The 8,773-nt window shown below is 52.6% G+C and overlaps 1 long non-coding RNA gene across 1 annotated transcript; it reads left to right on the top strand.

Annotated features, from left to right (window-relative positions):
- Positions 1-5,748: 5,748 nt before the first annotated feature.
- On the top strand, positions 5,749-7,801 carry LOC109945354 (uncharacterized). Its single transcript, XR_002268512.1, has 3 exons — positions 5,749-5,842; positions 5,937-6,593; positions 7,325-7,801. It is a non-coding gene; the product is annotated as an uncharacterized lncRNA (long non-coding RNA).
- The last annotated feature ends 972 nt before the right edge of the window (positions 7,802-8,773 follow it).

Here is an 8,773-nt window from a genome sequence, read left to right as displayed (position 1 = left end):
GAGGCCGCAGCCCGGCTCGCTTTCCCCCACCATCAAACTGGAGGTCACCATCTTGGGTGACCGCCGGCGGAGGGGTGCAGCCGGGCTGCATGATGAAAATCCTTGAAGCCGAACGATGGCTGAAAGGTACCAACTCCCGTGGAGTTGCGTTCCCCCGACGATAAGGCAGAAAGACGGCGGGTATCCCCCATCCGGGGGCTTGGAAGGTGGAAAGACACGATGCATAAGGGAGCACGAAGACATGGTCGCCTTCCAAGGGGGTCACCCTCCTTTTAAAGGCGACTATCCCTACTTGCGTCCCCAGCCGTCACGGGCTGAGTCTTCTCCAACACGCTCCAAGGTCCTCCCCTGCGGCGCGGGGGCTGGGTCCCACACGTCATGCAAGCCGACTCAGAGCAGAAGAAGCCAAACCGTCGTGCGCGGTGCGCATAACCGCCCAGCGGTTACAAGTGACCCTCCACTTTTTCCCAGACCAACGGGCGAAAGGGGCGGGCAGCCATGCAGGCGGCATGCAACCGCGCCAAGTGGGCGCGCTTCTCCGACTCCCAACACGCCCAACATGGAGGCCCAGGCCCACGCGTCATGCAACCGGCGCGCCGAATGCTTCGTGCATGCAACTGCACCGCCACTTGCGCCACCACCGCGCCTCCTCGACTGCGGAACCAATACCGCGACTCGAGGCGACCCAGCGCACGACCCAGCAGCGCCAGCCTGGCGCGGCGGTCAGTGCGGCCAAAAATGGGCCGGCAGTAATGACGGTGGCAGGCGGGCAGGAGCAGCGGTCACGTCGTCAGCCGAGCTCACGTCCCATCCGGGGGCAGCGGGAGAACCCTCTCCCACGGCGTGAAGACAACGCGCCCGTGTTCCGTTCCTCGAACGGCTCGCGCACGCGCAACGGCCGCCCCGCCAACCACTCGCCCCGTCGCATTAACTCCGCGGCGGGACAGGCGGCGCCTTTGGCAGGAGAAGCGGGCGACGTTTCGCCTTCGCCATAATAACCGTGCCAAAAAAGGTACGCCGCGTCGTTCGATTTCGTATCCTTTTCCTTTTTTCCTCTTTCTCTCTCTTGCAACAGGGACCGGGAAAGGGGGATACCCCGAAACGGATCCTTCCCCGTGAAGGAACCAGGCTCCGAGCCTCCCTACTGATCAGAGGTTTGAAGGCTGGCCCCCCGGAAGGGTTCGACAGCCGCCTCAGATCGCGTGGGCCCTATACCCACTACTGGTCAGAGGTTCGAAGGCCGGCCCCTCGGAAGGGTTCCACGGCCGCCTCAGGCTACTCGGGCTCCGCGCCCATTACTGATCAGGGGTTCGAAGGCTGGCCCCCGAAGGGTTCACAGCCGCCTCAGACGCCGAGCGAGTGATGACCATGGGTACGTTCGATACATAACCAAGGCTCGGGCTGCGCTCCCGAGGTACCCTAGGACATTTCCAAGACCAGCGGGAGCGATCTTGTAACGGAATCCCATCAGAGGGAGGCATCGAGCCCTCGGACCCCGTCGCCAGGGGACCGGGTCCGGCAGATCACCCGCAGGTACTTTTGGGCGTGCCTCTGGGCCCCTAGCCGACCCCTAACGAATGGGGCACGAACGTCCACTCGGATTACCCGCTTGCAGCTCACCGGAGACACCATGTTCGGCGCCCATCGAGGGCAACATGGCGCTTTCCCCCCTCCTCCTTGCGGAAAGGCGACGCAGGGGCGTATGTAAAAAAACCGAGTCTGTCCCTGATCGCCCTCTCGCCCTGTGCAGAGGCTCGGGGGCTGCTCTCGCAAACCCGGCTCCGGCCGAACCGTTGACAGCGTCAACATACCAGCCCGAGAACTTGGGACCCGACCGTACACCTAGGCTACGGCCAGCTCGCATGAGGGAACAACCAGACCAGCCAAAGCATTACGCGAGGCATTAAGACCTCGAAGGAGTGAAACCACTCCTCCGAGGCCTCGGGGGCTACACCCGGCGGGTGCGCTCGCGCGCACCCACCGGAACAAAACGCAACCGAGAAAGGCTGGTCCCCTTGCAAAAAAGTGCGACGAGAGCCTCCAAGCGAGTGCTAACACTCCCTTCGAGGCTCGGGGGCTACTGTCGGGGACCATAATTAGGGGTACCCTCAAGGCTCCTAATTCTCAGCTGGTAACCCCCATCAGCATAAAGCTGCAAAGGCCTGATGGGTGCGATTAAGTCAGGGATCAGTCCATTCGAGCGACTCGATCACGCCTCGCCCGAGCCTAGCCTCGGACAAGGGCAGCCGACCCCGGAGGATTTCCGTCTCGCCCGAGGCCCCCCTCCAACAGCGAACATATTTCCGGCTCGCCCAAGGCCCTGCCTTCGCTAAGAAGCAACCCTGACCAAATCGCCGCACCAACCGACCAAATCGTAGGAGCATTTAATGCAAAGGTGGCCTGACACCTTTATCCTGACGCGCGCCCCCCAGCCGGCAGAGCCGGAGTGACCGCCATCACTTCACCGCTCCACTGACCGACCTGACGGAAGGATAGCGCCGCCTGCGCCACTCCGGCTGCGGTGCCACTTGACAGAGTGAAACTGACAGGCAGTCAGGCCCTGCCGAAGTCATCATAGGAAGCTCCGCTCCGCCCGACCCAGGGCTCGGACTCGGGCTAAGTCCCGGAAGACGGCGAACTCCGCTCCGCCCGACCCAGGGCTCGGACTCGGGCTAAGTCCCGGAAGACGGCGAACTCCGCTCCGCCCGACCCAGGGCTCGGACTCGGGCTAAGTCCCGGAAGACGGCGAACTCCGCTCCGCCCGACCCAGGGCTCGGACTCGGGCTAAGTCCCGGAAGACGGTGAACTCCGCTCCGCCCGACCCAGGGCTCGGACTTGGGCTCAGCCCCAGAAGACGACGAACTCCGCCTCGCCCGACCCAGGGGCTCGGACTCGACCTCGACCACGGAAGACAGACTCGACCTCAGCTTCGGAGGAGCTTCCACATCGCCCAACCTAGGGCGCAGACCAGCCACGTCAACAGGAGGCGCCATCATCACCCTACCCCGAGCTGACTCGGGCCGCAGGGAACAAGACCGGCGTCCCTTCTGGCTAGCTCCGCCAGATAGGCAATGATGGCGCCCCGTGTACTCTGTGACGACGGCGGCTCTCAGCCCCCTTACGGAAGCAAGAGGACGTCAGCAAGGACTCAACCGCTCCGACAGCTGTCCCTCCGCCAGGCTCCATCGCTCCTCCGACGGTCACGACATCACACCAGCTGGGTGCCAAAATCTCTCCGGCTGCCACAACGGCATGTACTTAGGGCGCTAGCTCTCCCCCGCTAGACACGTAGCACTCTGCTACACCCCCATTGTACACCTGGATCCTCTCCTTACGCCTATAAAAGGAAGGACCAGGGCCCTCTTAGAGAGGGTTGGCCGCGCGGGGACGAGGACGAGACAGGCGCCCGCTTGGAGCCGCTCGCTTCCCTCTCCCGCATGGACGCTTGTAACCCCCTACTGCAAGCGCACCCGACCTGGGCGCGGGACGAACACGAAGGCCGCGGGATTCCCACCTCTCTCACGCCGGTCTCCGGCTGCCTCGCTCTCCCCCCTTCGCGCTCGCCCTCGCGCTCGACCCATCTGGGCTGGGGCACGCGGCGACATTCACTCGTCGGCCCAGGGACCCCCCGGTCTCGAAACACCGACAGTGTTGTAAAGTACAAAAAATAATTCTTTTGTGGTTGAGATTTAGGGCACGTGCAGATGTACCTAGCTAAATGGGTCGGTACAAGCTTAAGGAAGGATAGATCCTCAGCCTGACTAGCTCCAACAAGGATCTCTAAAGAGTTCTCTATCCTAAATTTAGAGGATAAAGTCTATTTATATCCATCCTTCATATTAAAATATTCCAGCAACGTCCTCTGTACCCGTTCTTTACAGTCTTCTCTAAAAGATTACATCCCCTATATATTCTTCCTCTCCAACAACGTTCTCTAAATCATGTACTCTATACACAAATACCTATATTAAAGACATTTCTAAAAATTTTAATTTTTGTACATACGTATTTACCATACTCTCAAATGTATTGTACATATTTTAGTTTTGCTAAACCAGTTGCTTAAAGTATTCAAATAGACATATGACCGTTTAAAGAAACTCTATATATAGAGAATCAAACAGCGTACTGTTTAGAGAACGTTGCTGGAGGTAGTAGAGGACGATCTCATTCTCTAAATTTAAGGTAGATGACCCTTTGGAGGTACTTCTTGGAGCTAGTCAGGGTGATGGTCTATTCTTCCTTGTAACGACCCATTTAGCCAGGTACATTTGAGCATCACTAGGGGGCTGTTTGGTTTGCGGCCTAAAGCGCCTCAACGTGCCTAACTTTTCTGTCTAAGCGTAGTTCTTCAATTCGAACGTCTAGGGTTAGGCAGATTATGACGCCTTAGCTAGGAAACCAAGCAGACCCTGTATCCTGCTGCGTGCCTGTGACTGCCGTTGTTACGGAATAATCTCTACTACTCCATAAGGGGGTAAGGAGGGCGTCCACACCACCGTGGCTCCGCCCTCCCCCCCACCCCACACACACCGCTAATCTCGCTGCCGATCCGCGCCCGCCCCGTCCCCGCGGCTCGCAGTCGCGCCCCCGCCGATCCGCGCCCGCCCCGTCTCCGCATCCCCGCAGCAACCGTCACCAGCGGGGACATCGGAGTCGCGTGATCCACGCCTCTGCCCTCGCCCTCCCCCCGCCCCCCGCTAATCTCGCGACCGATCCGCGCCTGCCCCATCCCCGTATCTCGCAGTCGCAACCGCCCCATCCTCGCATCTCAGAACTGTAATCGATGCCACAACTGCCGCCCCTTCGACGATGCTTGGGTCCGAGCGAGAGGGACCATGGCGGAAGAGTGCCGTTCTCGACGTCGAAGCGCGGTTCCGTACGGCCCAGACCTGCGTCGTCGCCGTCCTTCTCAACCCCCACCTCCCGGTCACGACGCCTGGGTCTGAGCGGGAGGGACGACGTCGGAGGAGCTCCGTTGTCGGCGTCGATGTGCGGCCCCATGCCGTCCCCGACCCGCGCCTCCGTGGCCTCTCTCCCGACCGCCGGCGCAGTGCTGTCGTGTCGCGCCCATCGAGCGAGCCGGTGGCTGACGCACACTCGCTCGACGCTTCACCCTAAAAAACCTGCCGGCGGGACGCTGGAGTACGCCATCATGCACTGTGGTGTCCAGGTCAGTCGCCTCCATGCCTGCCGCCTTTCCATCCTCCGCGCGTACGCTCGCCTCCGCGCCGCGAGCGGATTGCATCTTCCACGCGTCAGCCGCTCTAGCATTGTTGTGTATCCTCGCGTAGCCAGATGTCTCCATGCCATCCGCGACACCGGCCATCTCCGCGCCATCTGGGACCTCGGGTGGCGGCGGTGGCAGCTGCAACCCGAGGTATAAATTTCTAGCGCCCCTCTCTCTTTAATTTACGACTGGACTGGATCTGGATTAATCGGTCTGATTGGTTGGCCTTTGGTTTGGTAATTTCAGGAAATTCTTCATTGGATGGCTCCCGGGACACCACAGATGGTAGGTTAGTCCATTTTTCCGTTTTGTGCTGGTAGTGTTCCATGCTTGTACTTATTTCTGCGGGCTGGAAGAGAGATCACGATTCTGTTGTACAATTTACCAAGTTTTTTGGGTTGAGGTTGGGAGGTGGGGTAGGGCTTGGTGTGGTGGACGATATATTATCATTGATTTAATTTTTTGGTGTATGTATTTATTCACTGCAGTTTTGTAGAGGTACTACGCGATGCCCGGATGCCGCCTCGCTGTGATGCTCTCCCGATCTCCACGTCTCGCAGGGGACGACCCGAGGCTGTCGATCGACGCGTTGACTTCGTCATTGAAACCCTTGTATGAACTTTACCACTATTAGCTTGCAGATGAATTTATCAAGGTGGACATTAGCGGTGTGAACAAGCGCGTGATAAGGCTGTCCAACGTGCAGAACAGGTGGGCACAGTGGCTTATCGATGGGCACCAGGCGACTGTGACAAATATCTAGGAGGGAGCAAGGGAAGACGATGGCAACGATTTGCTAGAGATGCAGGCATATGACCCTGAGACATATAATGACAAGGTCAACGGAGCGCTCTGTGTGGTGAGTGTTCTGAAAATTGTATTGTAACTTGCAGGAATTAGGGATGGCACAACCAGTTTCGCATATTGTATAGTAGAAGAAACATAGTAATCTCAACTACTTGTTAAAAATAGCAACGAACTGTAGTGGATTTCATAGGTAGTAGGATTTATGGAATAACTTTGCGTAGACTATTTGTTCACTTGTTTGGGTAGTAGTATCATGGCCAGATCATTGTCATGGAGGCAAGCATGTGCTCAAGACTAGAGGAGTAGTGGATTTCATAGGTAGTAGGATTTCATAGGTAGTAGGATTTATGGAATATCTTTGTCCATCGGTTTGGTTTTAGTTTCATTTCACGTCAAAGGTTGTCATGACATTTATTCATCGTTTGATAAATATGTTGAAGTCGAACATCTAGAGGATGATAACAAGTGTAACGAACCATCTTGTTGTTCGTTAAGATAAAAGGCCAGAGCATGGACATGTCACAAGGTGATGGTGATGCAGCTACGTCGATCATGAGTATGTCATCATGCTTATCTACTTCTTCGATCATGAGTATATTCTGCTATTTCCACACAAGTTGATGGTGATGTAGCTACAAAGCTTGTGAGGTTTTCAAATATTCTGAACTCTGATATCAACAATTAAAAGAGCTAACGATTCTGCCAACATTCAGAGATCACAGTTCCATGGGAATTTTGTTAGACAAAAAATAAAGCCACATGTTCTCTCTCCATGATCTGATAGGTGGCACTTATTCTTCCAAAAACTGGTAGCTCTGCCATTACCTAATACCTACTGCAGTAGCTCTGCCTTTTAGATATATATGCCTAATCTTCAGTAGATCATTCCACACAGGAGAGCTTTTTTTATTATTCTGCTTAAGATGAGAAACAACTCGCTTCTTTAATTGTGTACAGTTTCCTATCAAATTCCCTTCCCATTTTCCATCACCACTTGCAAAGGAGACTAATATTCATTCTTCTCAAATCTTTGACCCATAAACCCCCTTTCTCTTTGGGTTTAGTAATCTTGATCCACTTGATTAAATGTTACCTTTTCTTTCAACCAACCAATTTTGCTGTGAAAAGGAAAAAAGAAAAAAAGGTTTGGTTAATTCTGTCATGCTCCTTGATATGGTTCTGTAACATATTTCTGCAATGCTCCTTTATTTAGTTCTTTACTTTTTTGTTAGGATATGAGGTGTAGCGATACAATATGTCTACTAACAGAGTTTGTGTTCTTGATAGTTCATTTAGGATTGAATGAAGTTACTGGTGTGACCTTGTCGAGACTGAAGTAAGGAGGGATAGAGCTAAAAACTCTCTTGACAGTAAGGTATGATCTTCATGCTCAGGGATTTTTGTTTGAGGTGCTTGGTTGTTTCTTTTCTATGAATGTTCTGTGAATGCTTGTAAGCTGGTAACCCTAGAAATACTCATGTTAAGCTTTCAATATCAGCTGGACCGTTTGGTCCTTGGTCTAAAAGGATTAAAGTCAATGAGTTATTTCTTCTCTGTGCACCTCCTCTTCGTGTATCAGTGGTGATGCCGCAATGACAAAAGATGGATAAAGTAGTATTAGAAGGGGACAAGGATTCATGGACTCAAATTGATACCTCATCCCAGATACCAGTATTTCAATCCCTAAGTTGCCAGAAAAAATAGATATGTCAGAAAGGCGTTGATGTTAAAAATAGTATAACAGAATGAAAACAGGAAATAAAGAAAAAAAACCTTGCTGTTGCAAAATAAGTAAAAACAAATACAATACTTTGACTGGTTACATAAGTGCAAGAGAAACAAAAGTTGGTAATTAGTTCTAATTATTTGTCAAAGATTACTTGAAAGGTTATAAAAGATTCAGATATTGCAGCAGTCTTCAGTGTAAGGTTTCAAAAGACATCTCAAACCTGCTAATACGAGATTATAGGTGGTAGGTGCTCAAAAGACCAACTCCTATAATCTAGCACCTATAATCCAAGGCTCCAAACAACCCAGATTATTTTAACCAATAATCCAGATTATTATAATCCCATTCACAATCTGAATCTTTTATAATCCAAAGGTGATCCGCACAGCCACTAAAAAACAACTGTCAATTCAAAAATTATAAATAGAAGATTTCACTATTCAGAGGATAACACACCTCTGGCCGAAATACATTGGAATTATTCAAGGTCAGCATTCCAGGTTGACTATATTAGAAGAGGAAAAAGGCCTGGTGTGATATCAAGGCTCTGTCGGTCTTCATTGTGCACAACATCGGCAATACATGGCATCCAATCGTCGTCGTTGACGGTGAAGATGGGGTGTGGCAGGGCGAGGACCCTCTCGACATTGTCGTTCCTTGTCGTTCAGATTGTCGTCATACTCACTTTAACACAGGGCTTGCTTTCCCGCTCAGGCCGCTGCGCCAACCTAAAGTTGCAGTCGAGATTCTGGTATATATATGGTTTAAGTTCTGTTGTCCGTAATGTTGTCTATTAACCTATCAGCATTCAACATTTGGTTGTAGAACCCTCATATTATAATTTTATAAATGAACTCCTAACAATTTTCTCATCTTTAATTGTTCAACCCTTTGACTTCTCTACCTACCTGACTTTTTTTATACATTTACTAGAAGTTGTGATATCCATCACTGTCAAGAACTAAAACATATGCTAGAGTGATTTCTGATGGAAAAGTGAACCAAAC

Source organism: Zea mays, chromosome 3 (assembly GCF_902167145.1).
Source record: "Zea mays cultivar B73 chromosome 3, Zm-B73-REFERENCE-NAM-5.0, whole genome shotgun sequence".
NCBI classification, from domain to species: Eukaryota; Viridiplantae; Streptophyta; class Magnoliopsida; order Poales; family Poaceae; genus Zea; species Zea mays.
This window is presented reverse-complemented; position numbering and strand designations above follow the sequence as displayed.